Raw genomic sequence first — 21716 nt, 5'->3', positions numbered from 1 at the left:
GAAGTCCTCCCAGCCAGGGTAACCCAAGGAACAGCGAGATAAATCCAAAAAGAAGGTCCCCGAGATCAAGGTAATTGTGGTGGCACCCACACCACCGCTACCTCCAAGCTCTGCATCTGCGGATGAGGTGGAGATTCTTGAGTCCACTGAGGACCTGGATCTTGGCGAACCCTCAGACAAAATGGATATAGACTGCTCAAGCAAAAAGTCGGTGGCGGCAGGTGACCCTGAGGTGTAAACTACCTCATTGAATTTTCTATGCCTTCCCAGTATCATGATGACGTCATCCTCCAGTGGAATTGTGGTGGTTTTTTCCACCACCTGGCTCAGCTATGGCAACTGTTAAGCTTTACACCTGCTTTCTGCATTACCCTCCAGGAAACCTGGTTCCCAGCTATGCGGACCCCTGCTCTCCACAGCTGTAAGTGATAATACAGGAACCATAGTGACTATTATAGAGTGTCAGATGGAGTTTGCGTTTATGTACTAAACTGTCTCTAGTGATACTGAGCCCCTTCAGAACCCTCTTGAAGCTGTGGCTGTCAGAATATGGATGACACAAGAAATAACTGTCTGCAATGTATATCTTCATCCAGATGGTATAGTATCCCTGAATGTAATAACTGCACTGATTGAACAACTCCCTAAACCTTTCCTACTTGTGGGAGATTTTATCTCCCATAACACCTTTTGGGGTGACACCGTGCTTACTGGCCAAGGCAGAGATGTCGAAACATTACTGTCTGTTTGACCTTTGCCTCTTAAATACTGGGGCTGCCACAAATTTCACTGTGGTTCGAAGTAGTTACTCGGCCATTGATTTATCAATTTGGAGCCCAGGACTTCTCCCATCTATCCACTGCAGGGCACATGATGACCTGTGTGGTAATGACCACTTCCTCATCTTTCTGTCACTGCCCTGGCGTCAAACTCACAGACACCTGTCCAGATGGGCTTTAAACAAGGCAGACTGCGAAACTTTCATTTCTGTGGTCACCATTGAATCTCCCCCACACGGCAACATCAGTGTGGTTGAGCAGGTGACAACAACAATTGTTTCTGTGGCAGAAAACACGATCCTTCACTCTTTAGCATGCCCCTGGCAAAAGACAGTCCCTTGGCGGTAGCCAGAAGTTGCTGAAGCAATTAAGGAGTGTGAGTGAGCTCTACAGCAGCATAAGCTGCACCCTTCCCTGGAGCACCCTATAGCCTTTAAATGGTTCTGTGCTTGCATTCACCAACTTTTCAAATGATGGAACCAGAAGTGTTGGGTGAGATGTCTCGACCATTGGGTGCCCTATGTCACTTTCCCAAGTCTGGGCAAAGATCAAACGTGTTTTCAGTCACCAGGCCCCAACAGGTGTTCCCGGTGTTAACATAAATGACGTGTTATCTACCAATGCAAACGAGATTGCCAAGCACTTTGCTGAGCACTATGCTCTAGCCTCTGCATTGGAGAATTTCACACTCTCATTTACTTCACCCTATAGTGAATCCTATAACGCATTTACAGAGTGGGAGCTCCTCAGTGCCCTTGCACATTGGCCCGACACAGCTCCTGGACCAAATCAGATCCACATTCAGATGATTAAATACCCTTTCATCTGACTACAAGTGACATCTCCTCGTCATCTTCAACCGGATCTGGTGTGATGGTGTCTTTCCATCACAGTGGTGGGAGAGTACCATCATTCCAGTGCTCAAACCTGGTAAAAACCGACCTGATGTGGATAGCTATCAGCCCATCAGCCTCACCAACATCCTTTCTAAGTTGCTGGAACGTATGGTGTGTCAGCAGTTGGATTGGGTCTTGGAGTCATGTGACCAACTGGCTCCATGTCAGGGCGGCTTCTGCCAGGGTTGCTCTACCACTGATAATCTGGTGTCCCTTGAGTCTGGCATCCGAACCGCCTTTTCCAGATGCCAACATCGCATTGCCGACTTTTTTGATTTGCGAAAAGCATATGACACGACCTGGTGACATCATCCTTGCCATGTTATACCAGCGGGGTCTCCATGACCCACTCCCAATTTTTATCCAAAATTTCCGATCACTTTGTACTTTCTGTGACCAAGTTGGTGCCTCCCATAGTTACCCCATACCCAGGAGAATGGGTTCCCACAGGGCTCTGTATTGAGTGTCTCTCTACTTTTTGTGGCAATTAATGGTCTAGCAACAGCTGTAGGTTCGTCCGTCTCACTTTCTCTGTATGCAGATGACTTCTGCATTTTATACTGCTCCACCAGTACTGGTGTTGCTGAGTGGTGCCTACAGGGAGCCTTCCACAAGGCGCAGTCATGGGCTCTAGCCAACAGTTTCCAGTCACAAAGTCGTCTGTTATGCACCTCTGTCTGCATCATACCATTCATCCAGAACAAGACCTTTACCCTAATGAAGATCCACTCACTGTAGTGGAGACATAGCGATTCTTAGGAATGGTTTTCATTGCCCGATTGACTTGGCTTCCTCGCGTTCATCAGCTTAAGCGGAAGTACTGGCAGCACCTCAATACCCTCCACTGCCTGAGCAACACCAACTGCTCTATGCTTCTGCAGCTCTACAGAGCCCTTGTTCAATCCTGCCTTGACTATGGGAGTCTGGTTTATGGTTCAGCAGAGCTCTCAGCATTGCATTTCCTCAACCCAATGCACCACTGTGGCTTTCGCCTAGCAACAGGCACTTTTAGGATGAGTCCGGTGACCAGCTTTCTTGTGGAAGCCGTAGGGCCTCCTTTGCAGGCTAGGCATGTACAACTGCTGGCCAGTTACATAGCACACATTCATAGCTTCCTGCGCATCCAAATCATCATCTCCGTTTCCCATCCATGGCAGTTCATCTCCCGCATCAGCAGCCCAGGTCAGGACTTCCAATTGCAGTTCATATCTGATCCCTTCTTTCTGAACTGGAGTCCTTGACTTTACCACCTATAATTGAGGTCCATTCATGTACACTTCCGTGGAGTACATGTAGGCTGCAGCTTCACCTGCACCTTTCACATGGACCTAAGGACCCAGTTAACCCTACAGCTCTCTGCTGCTACTTCCTCTTGATTCTTGATAAATACCGAGGTCACAAAGATGGCTCGATGGCTGATGCTCATGTTAGCTTTGCATATGTCAATGGAGGACATATTGAACAGCATTCTTTGCCCAATGGCACCAGTGTTTTCACTGCCGGGCTGGTGGCTATATCTTGTGGTCTTGAACACATCCATTCATGCCCTGGGGAGTCATTTCTTCTGTATACTGACTCCTTGTGCAGCCTACAAGCTCTGGACCCGTGCTCTGCTCATCATAATTTAATAGCGACCACCCAGGAGTCTATGTATGCCCTGAAACGGCCCTCTCATTCAGTGGTGTTTGTCTGGCCCCAGGTCATGTCAGAATCCCAGGTAATGAACTTGCTGACATGCTGGCCAATCAGGCTACATGGAAACCACATACGAAGATCAGTTTCTCTGCAACTGACCTGTGTTCAGTACTATGCTGAAGGTTTTGCAGCTTTGGGAGACGAAATGCATAATTTCAGCATGCACAACAAACTGCGTGCCATTAAGGAGACTACCAATGTGTGGCAGTCCTCCATGCAGGCATCTTGCAGGGACTCTGTGGTTCTCTGCTGGCTCCGCATTGGCCACTCTTGGGTGACACATGGCTACCTCATGCACCGTGATGACCCATCTTAGTGTCGGTGCGGTGTCTGGCTGACAGTGCCCCATATCTTGATGAGCTGTCCTTCTTTGGCTGCCCTGCAATGGACTCTTCAGTTATCGGACTCGTTGCCATTAATTTTAGCTGACAATGCCTCATTGGCTAATCTAGTTTTATGTTTTATACGTGACAGAGGGTTTTATCATATATAAGTTTTAGTGCATGTCCTTTGTCCCTTTGTGTTCTCCACTCTATTGCTTTTAGGGTGGATGTTTTAATGTCTCAGAGTGGCTGGCTTTTCCATTTTATTCACATGTTTTGCCAGCCACAGTCATCTGCTCTCTTGTTTCTACCCCTTCTACCTATTTCTCACTTCTCTCTACGGTTTTCCTTTCCTCTTTTTGTCCACATTATTGTTTGTTTTCATTCTGTCATTCTTCTCGTTTGTCCATTCTCTTGTTATTGTGCTGTACATCTCCTTTCTTTCCTTCTTTCCATTGTGTAATTATTTTACTGGGAACAAGGGACCAATGACCTCGCAATTTGGTCCCCTGCCCCCTCTCTTAAACCAATCTGGTGGACTGATGCAACCTATAGATGCTCTATTAAAGTCTGCAAATTCACTCATTGTTCAGTTCCTCTTGATCTGGTATGCTATTGAATTTTTTTTGTTATTTGTCAGTGGGCATCTGTGAAAGGAATGGGTATCTCCACACACATTTCATCTATCATGTCACCCATCAAGTATGCCACAATGACATCTAAATGCCGAATTTTCTATTTTTGCTCAGATACTATTCCCATAAGTAATCATACAGTTTTTGCTCTTACAACTGGACTGTGACATCCATCAGAATAAAATCTTGGTCATTGCTCATTACCTAAGGCTATCATTCATACTCTGTGTCTGGCAGATCTTCCATTCCCATCATATTTCCTCTTGAAAACTCGTGTTGTTCATATCCACATGTCCAAGTTCAGTTTTGGATTAGGTTTTCCACTTCTTGTAACATTGCTTCTTGCAATTTGTTGTTATGATCTGACATAGGTTCCTGTACACTTTCTGGATCTTTTTCCCTGTGTATACTCTCTCCTTTCAACCACAGATGCCTTCTTTTCATTTGTCTTGTAGTTTGTAAGTCATTTTCTTGGTTTATCACCCAAAAAGTGTTGTGTAGATTTGCCACCTCAGGTTTTCATTTTTGCACGCATGTAACATACAAATAATCACAGATGATTAATGATCAAAGAGCCCGTGGGCGTACTGCCAGTTCATAGTGTCCAACAGGCACAATATTTTGGTGATCAGACATGTCACCATTGTCAGGTGCACTGATAAACTGAGCTCCTGAGGGCGGGTGGCAACATTGTATCCCCTCCCTCCACAGGGTGTACCCTCCACGATCTGCACCCACGTGCATGCGTTAGCAGTCATGGAGATGCAGCGGTCAGCACCTGTGGCAGCGATGGCATAAATGCTACGTTGCCCAGCTTGCCAGATTGTTTTCATTGCTGAGTGTCTTATTTATTATACTGAGTGCTGGTTCCCACGCCTTGCTAAGATTATAACCACAGTCTTGGTTGATGAGTTCATCCCTGGTGTGAATTTTGATTGCCTCTGATAATGCTGTCCCAATATTTAGAAGTCTGTGCTAAGATCTTGGGGTACTCATAATCCATCTCTTGTTTTTCAGAGAAGCAGTGCTCTGCAACCACTGACTTGTTAGGATACTTCAGTCATGTATGCCTTTGATGTTCTTGTCAATGATCTTTGACAGTTTGCACAGCCTGTCCAATATAAGTCTTACCACACTGACAGGGAATCTGGCATATGCCAGCCTTCTGCAAGCAGAGATCATCTTTCACACCTCCCAATAATGTTCCTGTTTTATTGGGTGGGGAAAAGACAGTTTTAAATCAGTGTTTCTTTTATATGTGTCTGATTTTCCCTGATAGTGTGCCAGTGTACAGAATAAATGCAGCAGCTACTTCTTCCTCTGTGACTTCTTCCATCTCCAAAGGTTGTACTGTAGTGGTGGGTAGGACAGCATGTCTAATCTGCCATTCCGAGTACTCGTTCTTTTAGAATATGGTTCTGAGGTGTTCCAGCTCCTGGGGCAGACTCTCTGTGTATGAGATACTGCACACCCTGTGTACCAGTGTTTTTAGAGCTCCATTTCTCTGAGAAGGGTGGTGACATCTGTCTGTATGCAAATATAGATCAGTGTGTGTTTTCTTCCTGTGCACAATGTGACCCAACATGCCTTCAGCTCTTATCTTGACCACAACATCCAGGAAAGGTAATCTTCTCTCTGCTTTGGTCTCCACTGTGAATTGGATGTTGGGATATATGGAGTTCAGATGTGTAAGGAAGTCCAGGAGCTTGTCCCTACCATGGGGCCAGATGACGAACATGTCATCCACCTAAGGGAAAAACAAGTAGGTTTCCATTTGGAGCTGCCGGCTGCGGTGGTCTAGCAGTTCTAGGTGCTCAGTCAGGAACCGCGCGACTGCTACGGTCGCAGGTTCGAATCCTGCCTCAGGCATGGATGTGTGTGATGTCCTTAGGTTGGTTAGGTTTAAGTAGTTCTAAGTTCTAGGGGACTTATGACCACAGATGTTGAGTCCCATAGTGCTCAGAGCCATTTGAACCATTTTTTTTTCCATTTGGAGCTCAGTTCGTCAGTGCACCTGGTGATGGCAACATGTCTGATAACTGAAATATTATGTCCGTTTGCCACTATGAACTGGCAGTGCAACCATGGTTTCTTCAATCAACAAATATGCTGGGAGAAACTGAAGAATCACACAGATGATTGATGTCTGGTTCTCATCCATGCCATCACTTGTAGGGACTTTTTCCACCATTGGCTACTGTTAGGCATCTGTTCTCAAATAATTTGCCACTGCTGTTGCTTCACCACAGCAATTTTGTGATTTTCCACTCGGCAAACATTGCACAGTATCTGAAAGGCTTTGGTTGAACCATTCTGCAACACCATTTTGTTGAAGTGTACCATGGAATATCATCTACCACTGAATTACTTCTTTTTGAAGATATGCATAATTATTTGAATTATTTTCTAATATGTTTGCCTCCATTGTCCAAATGTAGCCTTCAAATACTTCTGTAATGAAAATTTTATGCATGAGCTTTTTGTTCTTTGAATTCTCTGAATGACTGAACCATTTTATTTTTGACTATTAGTAAGTATATTACTGAATATCTCAAGTAATCATCAATGAAGGTGCCACCATTGTTACTTGCCATATGGCTGATGTAAATTTTCAATCTCTGAATCTATATATTTATACATTGAACTTGCATTCAGGATGACAATGGCTCAAACCCACATCCGGCCATCCTGATATAATTTTCTGTGGTATCCCTAAATCAATTAAGATGATGCTGGGATGCCCTTTCCTTCTTCATCCTTCCCTAATCTGAGTTTTTGTTCTATCTCTAATGACCTCGTTGTCATCAGTATGTGAAACATTAATCTTCCTCCTCCTCCTCCTCCTCTTGCTCCTCCTCCTCCTCCTCCATATATTTAGATAATTTGTAGAAATGATCCTAATGATATTTTTTAAATTTTCTTTTGAATTGGTTGTGATTCTCAATTTGTTGCTTTATTAGAGACTTCATTGTTAAATATTTTCCAACCAGAATACGTAACTCTGAAACCAAGACAAAGAGGCAATGTTTACAAGAAACTTAGTTTTTGGCTCATATTGTGACTGTGGAAGTAAAAGTTCAGCATAAACTGATTATCGGGCACCACTAAGAAGTAAATGTATTTAGAAGTGATTGTTGGATTCATAGATTCTTAAAAAGGCTTCTGCAAGAAGGACATGTGTGTACTTGACACAAACCTTACACTGTTCACTTCTGATGAATGTAAATGCTGCAATCACTGTAGGTGCACGGCCCCAGAATATAATTCTAAAAGACAACGTGAAGTAAAAGAATACAAAATAAGTCAGCTCTCTTGTCTCTAACTATATAGCTTTATGCCAGCATATTTAAAATTAAAACTGCTAATACAACAATGTGGGAAGGCTAGATGGCTACTTACCAGTTGAGGTGGTGTTGAGTCACAGACAAGGACACTGAAAAGATCATTAGAAGTATTTTCAGCTTTCAGATAATCCTTCATCAGGAATAGAACTCTTACATGTTAACACAGCAACAATTACACTATAATCTTCTTTTACTGTGTAGGCCATACCATAATAGTAAATTTGACAACGCAGCAATTTATTGGTTTAATGCAGTACATTAATAGTACAGAGAGGAATGAGTTATAACCTTAAAATGTAGAACATTTAACTTATATTTTCCACACAGTTGGATAAGTGAAGTTGTGCAATCCAATGTATATAAAACCAAGTCCTTTGTGCATTCAAATGAAGACTGCAGTTTTCAAACTGACTTTACATTTTATTGATGCATTGAGAATTGACATTATTTATAGTTCTGTGGCACACAACGTTCATCACAAAATATATAGTACAATCAGTATTTTTGGACTACACATTAATAAAACCATAACAAGAGTGTTAAAACTCTTGACTCCACTCTGTTCTAAGAACAACTGTCTCACAAGTGATGCTACCTTCGGGAACATATATACGCACACACTTCCATAAACTTAGAGAACAGTACTCTTGAGTAAATCGATTATCTCTGTATTTCCAGAATTTACATACATTTTTAATAAAGTTTATTGGTTTCTTTTATAGATACATAATTTACATTAAGTTTTTCGAAGTGAACAGTAGTTGAAAGTAAATTACAAAAGGAAACATATAAAATATATAATTTGTGGCTGATGTTTCCGTAGTGACTAATTGTATGCTGTAATTAGCAATAAATATTTTAGTTTAGGTTTCATGGGTTTTTGGATAGTTTCTTGACATCTTCAAAAATATGAAAATTAAATGTAATTAGTAATTAAAAAAAATTTGCATGCAGCAGTTAAACATGTTAATCAGTGAAACGCACCTCAAATCTGGCTGGCAGTTGAATGGTATCATGAATTTTGACAATGAGAAAAAGGATTCCACTACGGCTTGTTTTGTTATAACACATACACATGGGCACTGTCACAGGGTGCTTAGGGCCAACTGTGACTGTGTCTGATGTGCACAGCACTCCAGCTGAGGTGAGTAGTGGGGGTAAGGAGATGGTATGGGACAGGGAGGGGGAAGAAGCTAGAGCTGCCTGTTGGAGTGTCCAGAGATTCGGTAGGGACAGGAGGAGACTGCTAGTTGTAACATGAGGAGACTGCTTGGGGAGGGAGGGGGGAGTTTGGGGGGCTGTTTGGAGTGGAAGGGAAGGACTTCTTGGTGTGTTAGCAGAGTAGAAGGCATCTGTCTACAGGACTAGGAACTGAATCATATTCTCCTCCAGGATTTTGATTATTGCTCATCCTGGCCTGAAATGAGAAATATCCTTCCTACTGCTCCCATAGTTGTATTCTACTGCCCGTCCAACCTACACAATGTCCTTTTCAAACCCTGCTGTATACCTGTACTCAACACCTTGCCTCATGGCTCAGACTCCTGCAATACAACAAGACACAAGACCTCTCCCATACAGCCTTCCACTGCCACCTTCTGCAGAATCAGAAGCAAGACCTGTCCACTTTCCACTACCCCTTCTGGTGTTCCTACAGCATCAAAGGCAGGGCCACTTTTAAAAGGAGCTTTGTGATGTACCAACTTCAGTGCACTCACTGTGCCAAATGCTATGTGTGCATGAAATCTGACAAGATACCGGGTCTGCATGAATAGCCACCACTAAACTGTGGCAATAAGGCAGCTGAACAACCCAGTTGCTGAACATGTCAATCAGCATGATGTGATTAACTTTAATGACATGTTTTACATCATATGCTATCTGGAGTCTTCTCACCAACACCACCATTTCTGAATTGTGCAGATGGGTACTCTCCCTACCAGATATTCTTTGTTAGTCCCTATCCTACTGCCTATGCCCTTTCTTCTTCCCATTCCAGTACATGCACACCTTCTACTTTGCCAATGCACCTACAGTTTACTTCCACTTCTCCAACTTCTCTCCTTTTCTCCTCTACTCACTACTCACCCTTTCACTTATCCCCCTGCTCCTCTCCTTGAGGGGGGGGGGGGGGAGGAGCAGAAAAGGACAGACATAGAGAAGTAAAACGATTGTGGGTGTGTTGATGGAATAGAAGGCTTTGTAGTGCTGGAGTGGGAAAAGGGAAGGGGACAAATGGGCGAAGGATGGTGACTAATGAAGGATGAGGCCGGGAGAGTTTTGGGAATGTAGGATACATTACAGGTTGAGTTTCCTCCTATGCAATTCAGAAAAGCTGGTGTTGGTGGGAAGGATCTAGATGGCACAGACTGTAAAACAAACATCAAAATGAAGAATGTTGTGATGGGCAGCATGCTCAGCAACTGGGTGGTCCAGTTACTTCTTGGCTGTTGTTTGTCGGTGGACACTCCTGTGTACAGACAGCATATCCAGATAGCACAGAGCACAATGGTTGCAGCTTAATTTGTACATCACATGACTGGTTTCACAGGTAGCTCTGCCTTTGATGGAATAGGTGATACTTGTGACTGGATAGGAGTAGGTGGCAATGGGAGGATGTGTGGGACAGGTCTTGGATTCAGGTGAGTTACAGGAATGAGCCATGAGGCAAGGGGTTGCAAGGAGGGGCTGAGGGGGATGGACAAGAATACTGTGTAGGTTCAATGGGCAGTGAAATACTACTGTGGGTGGGTTGGGAAGGACAGTGGGTAGGATGTTTGTATGTGCGTATATGTTTGTTATCTAATTCAGAAGGCCTTTTGGCCAAAAGTCTCTTTGTTCCTCAGTCTTTTTGTAGTGCCTGTCTGTGAATCAGCATCTCCACTATATGGAAAGAAAATTTCTTTTACATCAGCACAATGTGCATGAGCACAAACATTTTTTGCCAGTTGGATCATTTATGGATTGTAATTATGAACTGGGTGAACATCAGACCTGTTCAGTAGATTTGGCACCCTGAGCCTTCCACTTCTCACATCTGAAGTAGTTTAGTGGGTTTAAATAATTGAAATGAACAAGTCATAGTAAATTTAAATTTTGCAAAAACTCTAAAACCATACTTCAGGAATGGACTCTAAATATTGGAAAATTAATTATAAAATATTCTGACCTAAACTGAGAAGCAAGTGTATTTTTTACAGTAAAATCAGTCTTTCACTATCAGGCAAAGAACTACTCATCTTACCTCACATAAGAATGTAATACACTGATACTGCCCCACATCTAAGTAGAACAAGAATCATAATGCTACTCCATCATGGTAGGTCCAAGCACAATAATGCTGACGAGGAAATGTACATGAAAGTTGATGTGTTGGCAAATGTGCCAACACCTTGTAGATAGAGGAAGCCTAAAATGCACGGTATCTAACGCAGATGGGCGTGAATTCTGGAACAGGATAATTAGTGAATGCTAATAAGAAAAGTATGCAGCTCCTCGAATACTTATCTTTATTCCATCCTTGTGGTACATCGCTCTTGATAATACAAAGAAGACTATCTTCAGATACGGTTAATGGCGCCTTGCTAGGTCGTAGCCATGGACTTAGATGAAGGCTATTCTGACAGTCTCTCGGCAAATGAGAGAAAGGCTTCGTCAGTGTAGTCGCTAGCAAAGTCGTCGTACAACTGGGGCGAGTGCTATTCCGTATCTCGAGACCTGCCTTGTGGTGGCGCTCGGTCTGCGATCACACAGTGGTGACACGCGGGTCCGACATGTACTAAATGGACCGCGGCCGATTTAAGCTACCACCTAGCAAGTGTGGTGTCTGGCGGTGACACCACATTCCTCCCCCGCAAATCGGCGAACGGTCGTGTTATAAGGCTTCCGCCCGCTGTGGGGAGGACCCCATGTTGACGTATGCGATGAGGTGGGGAGCCTAACAACAGGCGAGGCTGTGCCACCCGCACCCGGCCATTCGGTCTGAGGGGAGCTAGGAAACGCCTGAAAACCTACTCCAGGGTGCACGTCAACATGCGGTGTATGCGCCCGTAAAGAGACAGGAGGGGCCGAAGGGTCGACCTCCGTTGCGTCACGGTACCCGATGTGCGAAGACGCCATGTGGTCCAAAGCGGGCAAGAGGTCCATGGCGGAGGACAGCTGGTCATGGGAAGCAATCGGCGGTGCGTGACCCAGGGAGGCGCTTGGCGGCTGCAGCGAAGCGTCGAATGCGGGCGGCGCCGGCTGGCAGACAGGCGGTGGCTGCGGCGGCGCGTCGCCATGGGGCAAAATGGAAGGCATCGTCGGTAACACCTGGGGATGAGGCGAGCCAGTAGATGGGTCCCCAGGGCGCTGACCGGACGGCACCATCGCTGAAAGCAGATGGGGAGCGGCAGAACCCGTGTGACGACAGAGGCGCAGCTGATTGAGATGCCGACGCACCTCACCAGAGGCCCCCAAAACCAAATACATCGTGCGGCCGAGGCAGCAAAGAATGCGCCCTGCGAGCCAACGCCGTGAACCTCGATAGTTGCGATAAAATACAACGTCGCCTGGAGCAAAAGCAGAAGTCTGCCGCTGCACTGGAACCTGATGCGGCGGATGCAGCAAAGACATCAAAGTTCGATGAGGACGACCGTGGAGCAACTCAGCCGGCGAGCGACCATCTCGGGGCTGAGAGCGATACGATGACAAAAAGAGCAACAACCCGTCCTCCCAAGAATGCGACTCTTTCAACTTCAACATCTGTGACTTGAAAGTCCGGACCAATCGTTCAGCGGCACCATTTGACTGAGGCGAAAACGGCGCGGATGTCAGATGTTGAATACCATTGGCCTGGCAGTATGACTGAAATTCCGCGGACATGAATTGTGGGCCATTGTCGGAAACAATAGTCTGCGGAAGACCTTCAATGCAAAAGATAGCAGACAACGCCTGGATGGTGGCAGAGGACGTCGTGGAAGACATCCGGACAACAAAAGGAAAATTACTGAAGGCATCTACCAGAACCAACCATCGAGTATTCCAGAATGGACCAGCAAAATCGATGTGCAAGCGTTGCCAAGGGGAAGTGGCTTTTGGCCATGCAAAGACTTTCCGTGGCGGTGCGGATTGTTGTTCGGCACATGCCATGCAAGAACAACACATATTCGTAATCGCAGCATCGATTCCGAACCAAGTACAGTGCTGACGAGCAAGTTGCTTCGTTCGCACTATACCTCAATGTCCTTGGTGAAGAAGCCGTAAGACAGAGGACTGTAACGAACGTGGGACCACGACTCTGGACTGATCATTATCAGAACGCAACAACAAAACACCACGTCATACAAAAAGTCTCTCCCTATGAGCAAAAAATCGGCGAACCAACGGATCCTCAATCCGAGACTTTGACAAAGGCCATTGCGTAGCAACAAAACGCAAAACGGTAGAAAGGACTGGGTCAGCAGCTGTGGCTGTAGCTACACGACGAAAATCAATCGGAAACGAGTCGACCACTTCATCGGTTTCCGAATCAATGAACATCCAAGCAAGTTTGGAAGAATCGAATGCTTTATCCTCAGCAACAGGCAAACGGGACAACGCATCGGCGTTTCCGTGCTTAGCTGTGGACCGATACAAGATATCGTAGCGGTACTGCGAGAGGAAAATAGACCAGCGAATGAATTTCTGCACTGTACGCGGAGGTACAAGCTTGTTCGGATGAAAAAGCGATGTCAAAGGTTTGTGGTCTGTGATGATGGTAAAGTGACGACCATACAAGAAATCATGGAACTTAGTAACACCAAACACGAGAGCCAAAGCTTCTTTCTCTATCTGTGAGTAATTTCTTTGCGCAGACGAGAGCAATTTTGACGCAAAGGCAATAGGGCGATCATGCGAGCCAACTTTGTGCGCAAGCACAGCACCAATCCCGAAATCCGATGCATCTACCATCAACAAAAGGGGTTTCTGGGGATCGAATGGCGTAAGGCAAGTATGAGAAAGCAACGCCGATTTCAACTGGCGAACAGCGCGTTCGCATTCCGTCGTCCAGAGAAACGGAACACCTATACGGCGTAAGCGATGAAGCGGAGCTGAGATGGAAGAGGCATTGCGCACATTCACTCAGACCTTGTGATGCTAAATCGTGTAATGTTCTTGCGACCTCATCACGCAATGCGTGGGGAACATGGCGCGCTCGGAAAAATTTCGGTTGCGCGTTTACTTTCAGTTCCAAATGTGCGTCATAGTTCTTAGCACAACCAAGGCCCGGTGCAAAAATGTCGGCAAAATCTTCACGCAGACGAGAAACACTGTCTGAAGGCACAGTCTGATTCACTGATAGGACCTGATTTACTATAGACATGTTAAACAATTGAAATAAATCTAAACCAAACAAGTTCACTGCAGTAGAAGAACGAAGAACGTAATATGACACAAGTTTTGTTTGTCCCTTGTATGTTGCAAGAAGGCTGCACTGTCCTAACACAGGAATTTTCTGTCCTGAATATGTACTGAGCTGAACATTTGCGGCACGCAATGGAGGTTTGCCCAGTTGTTTGTACGTGTCGTGATTGAGCAATGAAACAGCAGCTCCGGTATCGAGCTGGAATGGAATGACCTTGCCATTAAAGTCCAAATCTACAAAAAGTTTATTGTCCTGCTGACGACAAGAGCGACTGTTTTGTGCAATTTGAACAGACACTGGTACAGAATCACTTGCTAATTGACGTGATTTCCGACGATGTCGATGCACACTTTTTGTGGGACGAACACAGTCACTGTTAGAGAAAGTGGCACTGGACGCAGTGGAATTAACTACATGAACGTCCATGGGGGAAGGTCCCCGAGCCTGAGTGTCCTTGGTTCGATTCTGGCGCGAAGCAAAAGGCCTGGAATGGTTGTGATTGTCTGATCGGAGCTTTTTCCGGCAAGCACTTTGAACATGTCCTTTCTTATTACAGAAAAAGCAAATAGCTTGGCGTGATGGGCAATTGTCACGCGAATGTCTAGTAGCACACCGCGGGCATGATTTCACTGCATTTGTTCGCTTTCGCGGGACACGTGGTTGTGCGGATGTGTGCGAAGGCTGTTTACAGTTCCTTGCAGCACGCCCGGCAGGCCGGTTAATGCGACACATGGCTGGCGAAGTTGCAAAAGAGTCCTGAGCACAGTCAAGCGTGTCTTGTCTATCCAATATGTCTATCACTTGTTGAAGGGAGGGATTAACTAGTTTCAAAATCTGTTCCCGTATGCGAACATCAGAAACGTTCTGTGCAATTGCATCACATACCATTGTATCTGAATAAGGAAGGCCAGTCACATTCAAACGCACAATCCCTAGTAAGGCCTTGCAAAGTTGCAACCCACTCCCTATTAGTTTGACCGGCCGTACGTTTTGTACGAAAGAACGTATACCTTTTTGCAACTACATTAACTGTTTCTTTGAAATAGGCGTCCAATGCCGACAAAATTTCTTCGTAGGACAGAGTTGCTACATCACGTCGGGGAAACAATTTCACTATCACACGGTACGTTTGCACCCCTACACACAACAATAAAAGAGGCTGCCGCTCGTTACCTTGAATTCTGTAGGTGGCGAGATGAAATCCAAACTGGCGGGACCACTCAGTCCATGTCTCGTGCATCGCATCAAAATTGCGAAACTGCGGTGCAACTGCGGTAGCGGTGAAGCGGCGGCGGCCGCATCGGTTTGCAGCGCACGTTGACCCTGGACGAGCTGTCCAAGGGCATCCAATAACGCCTGCGTCTGCTGATTCTGCAAGCGATAAAATTCAGACAGTACATCTGGCGAAGCCATGACACAAATAAATGTAAGCAATTAGAAAGAACAAGACCCGTTCCGTTAAATCATCGCCAATGATGTGTTGGCAAATGTGCCAACACCTTGTAGATAGAGGAAGCCTAAAATGCACGCTATCTAACGCAGATGGGCGTGAATTCTGGAACAGGATAATTAGTGAATGCTAATAAGAAAAGTATGCAGCTCCTCGAATACTTATCTTTATTCCATCCTTGTGGTACATCGCTCTTGATAATACAAAGAAGACTATCTTCAGATACGGTTAATGGCGCCTTGCTAGGTCGTAGCCATGGACTTAGATGAAGGCTATTCTGACAGTCTCTCGGCAAATGAGAGAAAGGCTTCGTCAGTGTAGTCGCTAGCAAAGTCGTCGTACAACTGGGGCGAGTGCTATTCCGTATCTCGAGACCTGCCTTGTGGTGGCGCTCGGTCTGCGATCACACAGTGGTGACACGCGGGTCCGACATGTACTAAATGGACCGCGGCCGATTTAAGCTACCACCTAGCAAGTGTGGTGTCTGGCGGTGACACCACAAAAGTGAAACAGATTTACAGGTCTGAAATAAAGACAGCTAAGTGCAAAGCAAATGATTATTAAAACAGAAACTAACTGTGATAATAAAGTATACCAGACACCAATTCCACCTGTTATTCTAAATGTGCAGTTTGTTAGTCGTCAATCAGATAACAGCATAATGGAGAATGTGAGCAAGGCAGAGGCACTGCTGCCAGAAATGAACAGTAAGCAGACAGACAGCTTTCACTGAACTTGTGTAACCAAAAAGATGGTCAATGAATCAGTAGCTAAGCTTAGTAATTCTAGAACAGAGGATTACTAATGGTCTCTCAAATTATGTTATTAAATACATTAGAAATCAAATTGTAATGCCACTGACTAAAATAATCAACAAAATTTTAAATTTAGTTATCCAGAATGTTTAAAAATATCTTTAGTTACACCAATACATAAGATAGGAGAGATAGCATTGCCAGATAACTATCGACCAATATCACTTATACCCATAATATCAAAAACAATAGAATACTGCATGCATAAACAGATGAGTCAATATTTTGAACATAATAATATACTCACCTCCTCACAGTAAGGTTTCAGATCTAGCCTTTCTACAGTCAAAGCAGTTGAGAGTATGGTAGCAAAAATATACAATTGTTTTGAAAATAAAGATATTATCTGCGCAACGTTGTTGGATCTCAGGAAACCTTTTGATAAGGTCTCCCACAATATTCTCATAAAAAATCTCAACCATGAGAGAGAATGCTCTATGCCTAATGCAGTCATACTTGGACAATAGAAAACAGTTAGATAAGGTAAAGCATGTGATGCAGTGCTATATGCCGATGACACAACACTCATCACTTGTGATACCAATCTTGAAAATGTGCAACACATCATGGCAGTGGCAATGGAGAGGTGCACTACTTGGTTTGAGGCAAATGTACTGCAGAAGAGTGATAGTAAAACTGAAGCTATTGTATTCAACCCGAATGCTTCCAGTCATGGTAACAAAACAGTAAAATTATTAGGATTTCATAAAGATCAAAAGCGTAGCTGGGATACTCACACAGGGAAGATATGTGGCAAATTGGCACGTGCCATATATCTGCTGTACAAACTGAGGAGCAGTGTCAGTAAAGAACTTCCATTGTATGCGTGTTTCGCATTCTTCCATTCGCACCTAAGTTATGGACTACTATTATGGGGCAATTCTGTAGGCTCAAAATTAGTGTTTAAATGGCAAAAGAAAGCCATAAGGTGTATAGCAGAACTTAGCCCATATGAATGATGTCGAGATTATTTTAAGAAACTAAATATAATGACAGTGCTTGGCCTATATATTTACAACTGGTTTGTCTTCATTAAAGAGAATCAGAGTAAATTTGACTTAAGGAGAATAGTTCATGACCATAACATAAGATAAATGTTGACTAACTGAAACCCTCAGCTGCCAACAGGTGTTGTTGATATACCTCGATGTGGACAGCTGAAAATGTGTGCCCCGACCGGGACTCGAACCTGGGATCTCCTGCTTACATGGCAGACGCTCTATCCATCTGAGTCACCGAGGACACAGATGAATAGCGTGACTGCAGGGACTTATCCCTTGCACGCTTCCTGTGAGACTCACATTCCCAACTGTCCACAATTCTACATATGTAATTTACCTTATAGACATTTGCCCATTCACTCATTACTCGAGCATGCTTTGGCGATTCCCGTAAGAGTTTGGGCAACCTGTGCGCATTCGCACAGACGAAGGTCAATGGCTGGGTAGCCTGTAACTATATATATATGAAGACAGTAACTGTTCTCGAAAGAACAGATTGCTGTTGTTGACCATGCAGCTTTTCCCTGGAATAAATGATGACTAACTGAAACCCTCAGCTGCTCACAGGTGTTGTTGATATACCTTGATGTGGACAGCTGGAAATGTGTGCCCCAACCGGGACTCGAACCTGGTGAATGGGCAAATGTCTATAAGGTAAATTACATATGTAGAATTGTGGACAGTTGGGAATGAGAGTCTCACGGGAAGCATGCAAGGGATAAGTCCCTGCAGTCACGCTATTCATCTGTGTCCTCGGTGGCTCAGATGGACAGAGCATCTGCCATGTAAGCAGGAGATCCCGGGTTCGAGTCCCGGTCGGGGCACACATTTTCAGCTGTCCACATCGAGGTATATCAACAACACCTGTTGGCAGCTGAGGGTTTCAGTTAGTCATCATTTATTCCAGGGAAAAGCTGCACGGTCAACAACAGTAATCTGTTCATTCGAGAACAGTTACTGTCTTCATATATACATAACATAAGAATTGGACATACAATTAATATGCCATATGCTAGGCTTGCAAAGACACATAATAGCTACGAATACCTTGGTCCTGTATACTTCAATAAATTACCTGAAAATGCCTACACAGTGCCAGTAAATAAATTTAATACTAGTCTTTCAAGGTGGTTCAAAAGTAAAGTAATTTACTCTGCTCAAGAGTTCCTTGAGTGTGTGACAAATGACCCACTTTCTTTATGAGAATGAACTATAAATTAACTGCAAACCATACAAATGCCACACTGTGAACTATTTTATTACTGTTTCATGTACTTATTGTTAATTGTCTGTTGGATTATTTGACATTCACTGAACTATGTGGTTAATTTATCTTGTAATTGATCTATTAGGAAACTTCTTGTTGTTATTTACATTTGTACAAATATGTATTGCATCCATCTTGGATTATTATGTTGTAGTTAATAACATTTGTCATGTCAAAGTTTATATTCTTATTATTGTTATTATTATTATTATTATTATGTAAACACTGACGACACCAATTGAATGTAAATATCCTCAACAGTGAAATAAAACATTTTTATTTGTATTTGTATTTGCATTTGCTTACGAGGTTGGATGCTATAAGTGGCCATCATTACTATAGCTCTTCATAGCATAAACTTGCTACCCGATATAATACTACCACTCTGTCTTGTGAGGCTGTCATGGGTCATACGTAACTTTGATACAGTTAACTGCTTGCTGTTAAAACTATTGTAGCTAGTAGTGTAATTGATAGTGGTCAGTTGGATTTTGTGGGTTAATCATCATTCTTTCGTATGTACATAGTCACTGTAAATAGTTTGAAGGGAGTAATTTTCCTGTGTAGGTGTTTCTTGATTTTGAGATAAACACTTTATTTCATTGCTTACCTATAAATTTTTCCCTCTTGAATCTTAACAATAAAAATTTTCTGTTTGTAGTTCATCAGAGCATGCCATGCTATAAACACAATTTATGCATATAAGTGATTTTCTTTAACTTAACCACTGTTGTAATGATATTGAGGAGGGGGGAAGAAATAGAGCATACACATGTAAGATGCCAGACTGGAAATGTCAGAAAACTGATTCATTGTGTTTGAAAGCAAGTCTAAAGGCTGGTTTGACTGCCAAGTGCGTGTCTGTTTTGCAGATCCTCAACAGAACCAGAATTGAGGAAAAAAATTGTGGTGTCACCGCCAGACACCACACTTGCTAGGTGGTAGCCTTTAAATCAGCCGCGGTCCGTTAGTATACGTCAGACCCACGTGTCGCCACTATCAGTGATTGCAGACCGATTGCCGCCACACGGCAGGTCTAGAGAGACTTCCTAGCACTCGCCCCAGTTGTACAGCCGACTTTGCTAGCGATGGTTCACTGACAAAATATGCTCTCATTTGCCGAGACGATAGTTAGCATAGCCTTCAGCTACGTCATTTGCTACGACCTAGCAAGGCGCCATTACCAGTTACTATTGGTGCTGTAAAACATGTACCGTCAAGAGCGATGTTCACCAATTATGGATTAAAGTTAAGTATTCCAGCAGCTACGTACGTTTTTTGTTAATCTCATTTCCTTGACCTGTTCCAGACCTCACGCCAGCCTGCATGAGCTAAAACCCCTGCCTTTCGGCTTCTTCTCATAATGGGTTGGCTATCTTGCCAATCCCCAACAAAAATCTACTCAGCAAGTGGTGGGGTGAGAAGGAAAGGAAATGTACAAGTTTGCAGATACAGTGGTTCCTTTGTCTAGCAGAAGGGTTGAACAGGAAGGAAGGGAAATGAAGGAAAAGGACTGGTGAGGTTTAGGAAATGAAAGTTGCATAAAAGCTGCCTAGTGCCAGGTCATCAGAGACTCACCACACAGGATGAAAAAGGAAAACTGATTGTTTGGGACTGCACTGGATGAAATTTGCAAACCTGAGAGATTAAAGGTGCAAACAGGGTAATGTGCAAGAATTAATGAAAAACACTGTGCAAAAATTAATGAACAACATTGTACAAAGTTAATGAACAAAACATTATGCAAGAATTAATAAGAGCAGAAAGCTAAGTGCATTGTATGTGTAGACTGTTGATGGCTAGAGTGGTGGGGGCAATGGCTAGATCAGAAAATGACATATAGAAAACTAAAAGGTAGTGAAAGAGAAATAGTAACTGGGAAGAAATGCTGAGACTGAAGAAATTAACATAAATTAAGATTGTGTCAGGGAAGAAACCAGATGGCATGAATGCTGAAACAGGCACCAAGGTCACAAAGCTCTGCAACAGCATTGTTTATTGCCAGTATACACCTTCTGTCTATGCCCATTCATCCTAACTGAGAACTAGGTAGCAGTCATACCCAGTGCTTTTTTCCGAAAAAATGTTTGAGGGTACTCCGACATTGGTTATAATGCAGCAAAAATTACTTATAACTGAAGCACGGGATATCACCCATCTGCTTTTAGCCATGACGTCATCATCATCATCATCATCATCATCATCATCATCATCATCATCACGTAGTGGGACTGAAGAGACATCTATCAGAAGCTCGGCATTTGAGTGTATGCATATCCATTTAGCACTACCATTGCCCACTATTAGCGGGCGAGGGCACTACATGCTTGTTGAACTGGCTGCCAGCGATTCAGTTGTCAAGAATGGTTGCCACAGCTTTGAAATGCTTGAAACAGTCAATGAAATCGCTTTTCCCACCAAAAACTGCACTGGTATCTTTTGTATTGCAATTACCAACACAAAAAAATGAAATAAAAAGTTTACGTCCCTGAAATAAATCTTTGGCACTCTTCCAAGTTCTCAACATCTTAAAAAAAATTATTTTGTTGGTGAAAAAGTTTATGGGCACGCATCCCCCAGCGTTCCCCCAGAGAAACAGCACTGGTCATACCAATGCAGAAAGCCGAACAATATTTACATAACAGCTTATATAAATGATGTCAGTTTACAGCATATGTTTTGCCAATTACATGGCTGGTTTAGGTGATGGTGGGAGACTTGCATACAGCAAGTATTACAGTGGGGACAGTTCCACGGGTAGGAGCCATAGGGTAAGGAAATGGATCCAAAAGCGACATAGGGTCTGACCAGGATATTGCAGAGGTTGATGGGGAGGTGGAAGGGGAGGGGGAGGTGGAAGGGGAGGGAGAGGTGGAGGGGGAGGGGGAGGGGGAGGGGGAGGGGGAGGGGGAGGGGGAGAGGAAGAGGGGTACAATCAAAAGATATCCTGTGTGGTGTCCAAAATGTCAGATGGAATGAATCTCATTTCAGGGCATGATTTTAAGAAGTCATAGCCTTGTTGAAGTAACTGATTAACACATTCAAGAGAAGGGCACTGCTGAATCATAAGAGGTGTACTTATAAGTTTTTTTTTTTTTTCAGGGATCAGCAGTACCAGGACTGGAT

General features: G+C 43.8%; 1 non-coding gene across 1 annotated transcript; it reads left to right on the top strand.

Moving 5' to 3' along the window:
* The first annotated feature begins 18073 nt into the window (after positions 1-18073).
* Positions 18074-18147, top strand: Trnat-ugu. The gene has a single exon. It is a non-coding gene; the product is annotated as a tRNA-Thr (tRNA).
* Positions 18148-21716: the final 3569 nt, after the last annotated feature.

Source organism: Schistocerca americana, chromosome 1 (genome assembly GCF_021461395.2).
Source record: "Schistocerca americana isolate TAMUIC-IGC-003095 chromosome 1, iqSchAmer2.1, whole genome shotgun sequence".
Classification (NCBI taxonomy): domain Eukaryota; kingdom Metazoa; phylum Arthropoda; class Insecta; order Orthoptera; family Acrididae; genus Schistocerca; species Schistocerca americana.
The sequence above is the reverse complement of the archived record's forward strand: the minus strand, read 5'-3'. Positions and strand labels throughout refer to the sequence as shown.